General features: G+C 37.5%; 1 long non-coding RNA gene across 1 annotated transcript; it reads left to right on the top strand.

The window, feature by feature from the left end:
- Positions 1-4,116: 4,116 nt before the first annotated feature.
- Positions 4,117-6,370, top strand: LOC112647234 (uncharacterized). The gene is made up of 4 exons (XR_003128208.3): positions 4,117-4,190; positions 4,351-4,446; positions 5,244-5,363; positions 6,128-6,370. It is a non-coding gene; the product is annotated as an uncharacterized LOC112647234 (long non-coding RNA).
- Positions 6,371-11,511: the final 5,141 nt, after the last annotated feature.

Below are 11,511 nucleotides of genomic sequence, written 5' to 3'. Positions count from 1 at the left end.
TCATGCTGTAATACAGGCAGTTCATGACTATGTCACACATGCATCTGCCTAGACAAACCACTCTGGTCTTTCCTCTAAGAAGTTTTAGCATCTCATTGGGCTTTCTCAGCAGAAGAGACACAAATCCCTTCTGCTATCACATGCCCCTAAATTTGTCTAGGGTTTGATCATCCCTGCTGAATCCCATCTTCTTGAGTGAAGGGGAGAACTGGTCTCTCCTTTCTCAGACCCCCACACCTCCTTTCTCGACTACCCCCTTGCTTCACCTTTACCTCTTCTCCTCATCTCCAAACCTAAAGCTTCAGAGTTGCAAGACTTGTTCTGACTCACGGATCATCTCTCTACCCTGAGTTCTCTTGGGAAAATAGGACTTTTAAAATTTCACTGAGCTTGTGCTATAATATTCCTTCCCTAAGGCAATTTATGCTGCAAATCGCAGATGCCTAAATTGCTTGTTAATAATACAAAAGATCATCCTGCCACTGTGTCTGTTCCTATTTACTTTAAAACCATCCATATTGATACATCCAAACATGAAGCTACTCTAAGCCTCACCTCTGGTACCACAGCCACTGGTGTACAGCCTAGAGGTCACAGCCACACTTGCAGTCCTGCTTCCCCTCTGGCTGTAATCCCCACCCTCCTGCTGAATGATGCACAATACCATGGCAGCTCTACAGTGCTCCTGCTTCCTGCAGCTACCACTGCTCTGCTCCTTAAATCTGACTGGGACAGGGGCTGCTTAGCAGGGGAGCTGCTGTCATCCCTATTGCTCAGTGTGGCCCTCCAGGACTTTGGACAGGATGGCTGAAGTATTTCCTGCAAATTGCAACTCTCTTGCTCAAGTATATTAGGTTTCCTGCTAACATTGAATGATCCTATCTGTAACATAAAGACCATCAAGATAGCTTAGCTAATATAGTGGACAATTTCCTCAATAGAAGGAACAAAGCTATCGTAAAACAGCTCCTAACAATTGCTCTTAATCCCACTGTGCACCCTTCCCTCACCCCCCAGAGTTTATTCTGATCCAGTAATTATTGCAAGATTTTGAAAACAAAGTCCAAGCAAATCAAAGTATGACACTTATCTACTCAGAGTCCTCCAATGGCTCCTCACATAATTGGGAGTAAAAGCCAAATCCTTATCAAGGTCTACACAGTCCTATGTGATCTCGTTTCCTATTATTTATCCTTATACTCTCCCTTTTTTGCTTATCCTGCTGTGGTCTCAGTCTTCAACACTGGTTCTGGAACATATTAGTATGCTCTCACCTCAGAGCCTTTGAACTAAGACTTTTTCCCTTTCCTTATAATACTCTGCCTGGCTCATTCTTGTATTTCTTTCAAATATTTGCTCAGCAGAGACATAAAGCCTACTCTGGCTTCTCCATTTAAAGCTGCAACCTCTGGCATTCCTACCCTCTTCTCAGATTTATTCTCCTACTAGCACTCATTGAATCTTCTATTTTAACCTCATGCATTATTTATTGACCATATTTATTGTCTTTCTCTCTCCACTGTGATGTAAGTTCCATGATGGCAGTGATTTTTTATCAGTTGTCTTTTCACTTCTGTATTTTTAGCACTCAAAACAATGCCTGCTGCACAGCATTCATACAATATTTGTAGAATGAATGAATGATACATATTTCTCAGGAGCTGACTGTAAAGTGAAGAATGCGGCACTCTTCCATTTGGCATTAACAGAGTTCCTTCACTAAATCTTCCGAAGTGAAGAACATCTCTGCATATTCCTGCTTAATAATGTAGTCTCCCTGAATTTCACTGAATTGGGAAAGAGTTCATCCCCCTTTCTTTTTGTGAGGGATTTAGGGCTGGTGACAGTCCTTTCTGCCCCATCGGTCCTTCATAATCTGACTCAGTAAACCTTAAGACTTCCAAGCAAATCAAATCATGATGCTCTTTTCTAAATCCCTACTGTTTCTAGATGAAAATAGTCCTCCTAAGAACATTAGTAACAGGATAAATGCCTTTTGTGGAATATCCTCTTGTCAGTTACTACATTAGATGCTTTATATACATTAATCTAATCCTCAGAACACCATGTAATATAGATGTTATCTCTATCTTTCATTTCTCATCTTTCATATTGTGAGGCTCAGAGAAGGAAAAATAATCCATAGTTTACAAGGCTAAAGATCCCATAGCTCAAAAGTATTTCAGAGACTTTATGAGCCCCTGTAACTTCCACGAACACATCTATGGTGAAGACACAAAAGCCTTTGTCCTCACCACTTCTATACACTAGCAAGCTTACAGGGTCTACTAGGACCTAGGTGGTATCCTTGGCACCTGGCAAATATCTTCCATTTATTTACTGCTAAATAAATATTTACTAAGATCGATGAAATCAAACTTCATACTATGAAGAAACATTATATTTTCATTGAGTATAATCCACAAAGGTAATTTATTAAATGCCTTAATATGTCTTGGGATGATGGGTGAATGACACATGGTAGTCCCCAAGAAAACCATGAGAAAAAGAAAAACTTAGATTAAACTATTGCAATTTATGTGCCACTTTCTTATCACTGATTTTCATCAAATAGCAAGAACCATAAAAATCCATATTTTTTATCAGCTGTGTAACAGTCCATAGCAAGAAATTAGGAATTAATATACTAAGGGTAATAGTCAATAATTTAATTTCTTTTTGTTACTGTTGTTAACTAATATTCTCTGAAAGAATTAGCCCACTCTAGAGTGCATAAATGAGGAAATTATTAATTGTGAAAGAATCCATTTAAATTATGGGTGACCAAGTGTTGAGGAGACTGATTTTTTATACATATGTCACGTGACAAATGTGTCACATATGCTTTTGTCATAGCATAGCCATATTATGCCTATTTATGATATCTCTGCACCATATCCAGACTTTTTAGAGGTCCTATAATATTCTGAATTTCTGGAATACAACAAAATCCTAATAAATTCCCAGCTATGAATTTTAGTTTTACCTCTACAGTGAGTTGAATGATTTCCATGCTGGCCATCTGGAACTATGACTAGGCTTAAAATGGTTTTTAAGTAAAAAACCACACTAGCTAAAATAATATTTCTAAGACCCATTTTCCATTTGCTTAGAAAGCAAATGTACTTGACCTAAAAGCAAAGAGATTATTTGAGTTGCCATTTAATCCCTAACAATTTTATTGTATTATTTACTCTTTTCCATGTCCAACTGGAGATAGTGCTTCTCTCTGGGGAATTGTTTCCACTGGTTGTGAGACTTGGGAAGCCAGGATTCTAGCTCAGCTCGGCTAGCATTAACAGTATTTGTGCTGGTCTTCCATTTTGTATTCTAAGCCTCTTTATATCTTTTGGAGGGACTGAATCATACTCTCAAAAAGAATCTATCACTCAAAGTTACTTTCATGTAGATGGAATTTTCAGATATCTAAAGAACAATAACCTCGTTCTTTACCAGAAAGTTCTACTGAGGCAATAATAATAAACATTATTAGAGAAACAAAAATGAATCCCCATACTCAAACTTCAAAAAACTGAGACAAAGTACCTCATGTGTCAACTCCAAAGAATCTGAACATGGAGTTATTCATAATCATGCCAGCATAAGAAACAAATGGTAGTACAAAACACTGAGCAAAAGAATTCTAGGTTATTATAGTTCAATGTGATATCCCCAGAGATAGAATTATTTCATTTTTAAATATTTTTATAACTGACTGATTTTAGAATTAATTTCAGAAGCCCAATTTTGCAGACCAAGATTAACTGGGAAAAGAGGTAATTACTATCTTAACTCAAAATATCTTGGAAAACTCAAAGCCAGGAGAGTGATTCCAAAATGATTCCAAAACATAATAAATTCTCCTTAAGATACAAAGGTAGTGTTCAGTCTCTTTATTTGTACTTCTCAATTTTAAATAAGCCAGAGTCAAGATGGACAAATTCCAGGTCAGGTCTCTTCTGCCTGACAGTGACAGAGATACTAGCAGGTCCAGATCTCTCATTCCAGTAAGACACTTGCAGGAAGAACACAGTCCCTCCTTAAGAGATGCTGTCTCTTCAGGTTTGGGATATGAATGTAGTCCTTTCTGCTACTAGGCTTTTGGAACTAGAGCATGTCACAAAACATACTGGCATTCTAATCTAGAAGCCAACTTTCAAACAGTGTTTCTTTCTTCCAGGTGTTGAAAGGTACTACTCCCCAAGCAGCAAATAGCAGTGATTCATTAGCATAATGGCGTAGAAAAACAGATGACCAAGAACTGTGTGAATGGATTATTCTATTGCTGGAGTTGCAGTAATGAATCACCATTTCCACTCAATACTCCTCCCTTCTTCTCATTTTGAACAGCTTCCCCTCTTGAAGGAAGACATTATGAGGAAGAGACTTTATAAACCAGAATTGGGAAATAATGCCCTTCAGCTTTGACTAAGAAAGTTGGCTGAGGTAACTCAACTACCCATACCGATATTTCAAAGTTGAGGTCAATATTTTCATTAACTTTGAGCAATCTTTTTTTCTAATTCATTTTTACACAGGATATAAAGAGGCTAAAATTTCACACACATGTGTGCGTGTGCACACACATCCATGCCCAAGTTTAGGTTAGGATGATCAGACATCCCTTTTATAAAATATTTTCCCCTAAAAACTGCATTTTGATATGAAACCCAAAGATATATTTTTGAATATCAAACCTTCCCTACTTTCTAAATATAGGAGCAGGAATTTATCTTAATTAATTGGACTAGTCTGGAAGAAGTTTTTATCAATGATTTAAAAGTTTCTTGCAGCAAACAAAAGGAAGGAAGGGGAGGAAAAGAACCAAGGCTCTAAGAGATCTTATCAGAGTTAGAGAACTTAATCCATGCAGCCACTTTCTCAGAGCCATAGCATCTACCTACACTGCATTCCTCAAATCTCTAATTTACAGGTTTTTGGAAAGGTAGCTATTAGCTCAAGCTTCAGGACCTATATCTCTACTCATGTTCTTTATTAAACAGGCAATGGTATGAACAGAGAGGAAAGGGATTGGAAAAACACTTTCAGTGAATAAGGTGAGGTTTTTGTTTTTGGCTTGTTTTAACAGAAAAATCTGTACCTAAGCCAAATCTGAGTAGGGTGACTGCTGGGAAGCCAGCCAAGAGGCATCTGGGAATTAGTGGGAACTTCACTAGACAGAATCAGGAGGGTTGTATCTTACCTCAGCTCTTCCCCTACCTGACTGTGTGACCTTGACAAAGCCCCTTAGACTCCTACTCCTTCATTCCAATTCTTACACTGATGGGACTTGGACAAACAAGCTGGTTCCAGTGAGTTTCATCATTGTATTCAAATTTCTAGCTAAAGAAGACCAAGCCAAGGTGAGAACACAGTACAGTCTCTCACTTACCTTCCAATAAGTAAAGGACCAAAGAAATCTGGAGAAAATGGTACTGGGTTTGACCCTTTCAGTAGCATCGCTATATTTTACTATGAGGCTTCTTATTCATTTGAAAAAGAAAAAAAAAAAAAAGGAAAGCTGTGATGTTGATTTAAATGAAAATATTTACTGTTAGGTACAAACACTCAAATACAGACACACAGTAACAAAAGTTAATGCTAATATAAGTAAGATTGATAATCATGGTAAATTGGTAAAAGTCAAGGACTACCTTGAGAGACACCCATTTTTTTTTCAGTTTTCTATAAAAGCTTGATAAATCATAGCATAGTGAGTGGGTTGTTTTTGTTTTTTTTTTTTAGAGAGAGAGAGAGAGCAGGAACAAGCACATGTACATTGGAGGTGGGGGGCATGGAGCAGAGGGAGAGAAAGAATCTTAAGCAGACTCCACGCTTAGCATAGAGCCAATGCTGGGCTCAATCTCATGACCCTGAGATCATGATCCAAGCTGAAATCAAGAGTCAAATGCTTAACCGACTGGTTAAGCACACCCAGGCACCATGCCCAAACCCTAATATAGGTTTAAACGTAGTGTTGAACAACATAGCCATAACCACTATTGTAATATCCCATATCCTTTGAGTCATTATAATGTATCTGAGATTTTAAAAGCACTGTTTAATGTATTCTTGGTAATAACATTACAGATATCAAGTAAATAGTATCATTGTTTTCATTTTATAGATGAGAGCAAGATTTGTAGAACAGAGGGACTTTGTCTGAGATTGCTCTGTCATTAAAGAGAGAGCGGGTACCTGACCTGAAACCACAGCCTATCCTCTCAGAAACTATCCTCCTGAGATGCCTGGGTGGCTCCGTGGTTGAGCATCTGCCTTTGGCTCAGGGTGTGATCCCAGAGTCCTGGGATGGAGTCCCACATCAGGCTCCCTGCATGGAGCCTATTTCTCTCTCTGCCTATGTCTCTCTCTCTCTCTCTCTGTCTTGAATAAATAAATAAAATCTTAAAAAAAAAAAAGAAACTATCCTCCTCTGTCTCCCTGCTTATGTTTAACTCACCTGGTTCAAAATGCAGTTCTATTTTTCAAGAAAAATTTTATAAAAAAGTATGCCTATGAAATAAACTTATTTCTTCAGCTATTCCAGACTAGCTCACCCATGGGCAGCTCTCTGAATAATAACAAAAGTTATAATTTGCAAGAGAAAAGCAAATTTTATAAGATGATTAATCTATCAGATTTCTCCTTGGCAAATTTCTCAAAATATTTCACCAAACCTGGAGAGTTACCTTTCATTTATTCTCTGTAAAAACAGTAGAAGCAGAGTAGAAATGACAGTGTTTTGAAAAGATCACAAAAAATTGTTAGAGATTATTTTTTTGTATTACTTCCTATGTGAAGTTTACATTTAGGGTTCAGAATAATGTTGAGTTTCATCTGCACACTCTTTTTGAAAGACTGCTGCCATGCATGGGGGTGACCTCAGACTTAGATTCATTATGAATCTTACTTGTGGATCATGAGTATTTACCCTTCTTTTGATAGTTCTCTTGAAAAATAATTTCTCTGGCTTGCATACCTGTCCCACATTATTAAGCACCAGTTGCAGCCATTATGACTTATAACTATGTCTTCTACACTTGATCGTGCTGCTAACTGCATGAGTGACTCTCTCAGGTTAAAATAAAGTTTGCATTGCAAGCATGTAGGGTTTAAAATTCTTTTGATCCTCAAATTTGGTGTGCTTAGTATTGTGGTCTATGCAAAGCAAAGTTATGAGCTGAGGAAATGAAGATATTTGAAGATATTTGTGTCTATTCTTTGATGTTAAAATTAGAAATGGAATTACAATAAGTCTGTTGGTATTATCAGATTAAGATAAAGGTCAGTAATATGAAAACCAAGTCAATACCTTAAACCATACAGTGAAAGTAGAACAGGACTTGAGTTCATAGAATATTAGTTTGAAAGAAAAAGTATGATAGAATAGAAAGAACATGAGCTTTGGAACAATGCAATTCTGATGTGAGTTGGCAAATCTTAACTTAAACACCTACCCAATCTGTTATCTTAATGGAGCTACTTAATTTTTCTGAGCCCTAGCTTCCACGTCTGTAAAATGGGATCCATGCGATTTAACTTGTGTCACATTTACGGAAATTAGAGATACTGAATTAAAACAAGAGTTGTTTAAGTCACTTAACATCGGTTTTCTTACCCTTCTTGTGCTCCTTTAAGACAAATATGATTAATACAAAAAACACAATCATTACGAACAATTTTGTAAATTTGAAAATGCTGGCCACTATAGTAGCAGCAGATTTTCCTTGTCTAGAGTTTTCAGCAGCTCTTAGTGAGACATATGATTAGGCATAAATTGCTTTCCCTTGGGAGAAACACTGATGGTTGGGATACCTTGATAGTCTTAGGTTTCTCTCTCACTTGTAGCTTTTTAAAATTTTTCCAATTTCCAAAAAAATGTGAATCTTTGATAACTAACCACTTATTATTTGTCTCCCATATGAAGGTGAATACTTCTAAGAGGAAATAAAATTTTCTGGGAGAAAGAAAAAGTAGAAAAATCTGGTTTAGATGTGTGGACAAGTGGGCTACTTAAAATGGACATCTAGAATCAGCTAGGCTTGCCAAGCCAATAGCCCAGCACTGGTACTGACTAGATCGCCCCACCTCCAGGGCTACCCATAGGTTGTACCTACAGGAAGGATGCAAAAAGGCAAATGCATGATCCTTGTATCCAGCTCACTTCCCGAGAAGAACAAATTGGGGAGATAGGCATGAACAATTCCTGTTCTCAAACTCACCAATCATATTAAGTGATTCATCCTCCATGAAGCAAAGTGTGCAAAAAGTGGAAAGAGGCTAGGAGAATATCACTTTTGAAGATTTCTCCACATAAAAAGAGATCGCCAAGAGTAAGGAAGAAGCATTCCTTCACTCAACATTGATAGATTTACTAACACCTTGTTGGGATGCGCATTTTAGTTGAACACAGACAAGTTTAAAAAAATAATAATTTTGCTATTCAGCTCCAAACTTTGAAATAGAAATGTACTCAGTATGGTAGATAATTGACCTGGTGTTAGAGTTAACAGTAACAATAATAGTCATCATGGCAATTACCACTACCATATATTGAGACAGACACTGAGCTACATCCTCTGTCTGTACTACTTAGTAAAATATCCCTGAGCAGGTTTTCTTTTTTCATTTAACCTCTCACAATTTTTTGTTTTGTTTTTTAAGGAAGAGAGGTTTGGGGTTTTTTTTTAAGATTTTATTTATTCATGAAAGACACATAAAGAGAGGCTGAGACATAGGCAGAGGGGCAAGCAGGCTCCCTGCAGGGAGCCCACAGCAAGACTTGATCCCAGGAACCCAGGATCATGTCCTGAGCCAAAGGCAGACACTCAACCACTGAGAAACCCAGGTGCCCCACCTCTCACAGAGTTTAAATAATTGGCATAAAATTGCACAACTTGATAGTACATAATAGAACCAGAACTTAAATCATAATTTGTCATAGCAAAGCTTGTGATCCATTGTAAATATATATTTATATAAGCTTTTTGTTCTAATATGACAAACTCCTGTATCTTTTCCCAGTTTTCCATGGTGGGATACAAAATCAGGTCAGAAGTCTTCTGATGTTAATGTATAAAAACTCAGCTTATTTGTGTCCAAACTGACTGGAAGAACAATCTTTCACGGAGTTTTCTCTTCCAAGTATTCAGAAAGATTCCCCCCAAATTAAGCATTCAAATGAATTCTTCCTGGGCTTAACTGTGCAATAAATCAGATGTACCCATTGTGACTAGTCTCTGTATGGCCTGATATTTAAGCAGCACCCTCTGTTGGCCTACCTCAATTTCTCACAACGTAGCTCCAACACTTGTAAAGAACAGGGCACTGGTCACTGCTGACCCTGGACAGTCCAACAGTTTGGCAAAAGGCCCTCTCAGTGCCTCTGCTGGTCTTTCAATGTTTCCTCAGGTGCTAGGGAGGGTACACCTGTCTTCAACTTTATGCTCAACAACCATCCCATAGGTCTAGCCTGAATGTTATAGGTCTTTATCACTTGGGTTTTTGTGTACTCATTTACATGACTCCCCCTTAGGACACAAGGTTGCCAAGAGGACAGTTCAGTCAAGCAGGTTCTAATGGAAGTCACCTAAAGGAGCTTCAAACTTCCAACTTATAATTCAGGCACCAGTGTATTGTTCCTCTGACTCTTACTTCAGCAGCCTCGTTACTTTCTTTACCCTACAGCCTTGTTAAAAGATACCTGATCTATTCTAAAGTTTTGGATAACTTTTTCCTTCACAACAAAGTCCTTTAGGTCTTGACCCCTTCCTGCCCAAAAGATCTCTATACTCATAAAACAAATCTTTGTAGCTTTTCACCAAGAACTCCCAGCTCCCCATAGCAATGAGTAGGAAGAAAGGGCATTAGGTCACTTCTCCATGCTGATTTACTAAATACGTCTATATACACTCTTGCTATAAAAAAAATCGCTTTTCTCTCCCACCTCCTTTCATCTCTCAAAATGGCATCATTCCAAAATAAGTGTACATCCCATCTTACCTATAGGAATCTACATAATTTTTCTCTGTTATCATATGTATGGTATGTATCACCAATATATAAAATTTTATTGATCCTTTTATCTTTCCACCTAGTTTGAAAATTATCTTTTCTCCAAAGTTAATCCTACTGTCTAGATCCTACTCTTTCCTAACTGCTGAGGGAACTCGGTCCTTCTTTCGCTAATTTAATGCATTTCTTCAATCCTCTTTTCATTGGTTTGGATTGTCAGCAATATGTTTGCATTTAGCATCATTTTCTTTTTTTTTTTTTTAAAGATTTTATTTATTTATTCATGAGACACAGAGAGAGAGAGAGAGAGAGAGAGAGAGAGGCAGAGACACAGGCAGAGGGAGAAGCAGGCTCCATGCAGGAAGCTTGACGTGGGACTCGATCCCAGGTCTCCAGGATCAGGCCCTGGGCTGAAGGCAGCACTAAACTGCTGAGCCACCCAGGCTGCCCTTAACATCATTTTCTATATGCACAGCTGTGCCCTCACTATCATTACTTCCTGTCCAGTTTCTTGAAATACACCGTCTGGGCTCTACTTGTTGCTTTTATTTTCTTACCTTTCCATTTCTCCTTATTTGCAATCTCCTTTCCCTAAATGAAACCTCGATCTCTAAGGCCAAAAATAGCTTTATTCTCACCAAATTTTCCTTCTTGTAAAACTGATATCTCTTCTTGATTCTGCATCTTCTCTTATGGCCTTGAACTTTGTCATTTGTTCTTAATTTTCTATACCATTTTCATGAGAAATGTCACCCACTTTCACAGGTTGAACGATGCCAGATTCATAATTCTCTATCTTAAGCTCTGATTTCTTCCTCAACTTTGAGCCTTTTGCTCCAGCATCCATGTCAATTGAATATCGCAGACCATGAAATCGGCATATTTAAATTGGATTCATAATCCTGTCCCCATTCCTCCTCCACACACTTAACTCTTCATTTAAGAGATGAACATTAAAAATTTTAGATTTACCTTTGGTTCATATCTTCTTTTCATTTCTTATATTCCAATCAGTCATAAAATTCTGCAAACATATTTATCAAAATGTCTAAGCTGTATCCTTTTATTTTAATCCAAACTCTCCTCGCTTCTTGTCTGAGTTACTGCCATGGCTTCTCAACTGGTCAATCTAATTTCAGTCTTTTTTTTTTCTACAACCTGAACTCTGTGTTCAGTTTAGTTTTCTAATACATGACAGTCCTATATTCAACGCATACAAATCAAATTTTTCATTCTGGCTTTTTAGTTTATGAAAAAGTGGTTTCACTTACTTCTCCAAACTTCTGCTTTGAAGCATAAAATTCTATCCAGTTATGTTTTCTCACCACTTCCTCCAACTTTTGCCTAATATTTCCCTCCCACTACTATCCTATACAACCATTCCACACTCACTATTGTCTCATAGATTTTTGTAATTATTATCTTCAGACTAAAATTATATATCAAAATCCTACCCAAAACAAAGCTCTCCTTTCTCCAGCCATGTTTATCTCTAGG

This window comes from Canis lupus, chromosome 32 (assembly GCF_003254725.2).
Source record: "Canis lupus dingo isolate Sandy chromosome 32, ASM325472v2, whole genome shotgun sequence".
In the NCBI taxonomy this organism is placed as follows: domain Eukaryota; kingdom Metazoa; phylum Chordata; class Mammalia; order Carnivora; family Canidae; genus Canis; species Canis lupus.
The sequence above is the reverse complement of the archived record's forward strand: the minus strand, read 5'-3'. Positions and strand labels throughout refer to the sequence as shown.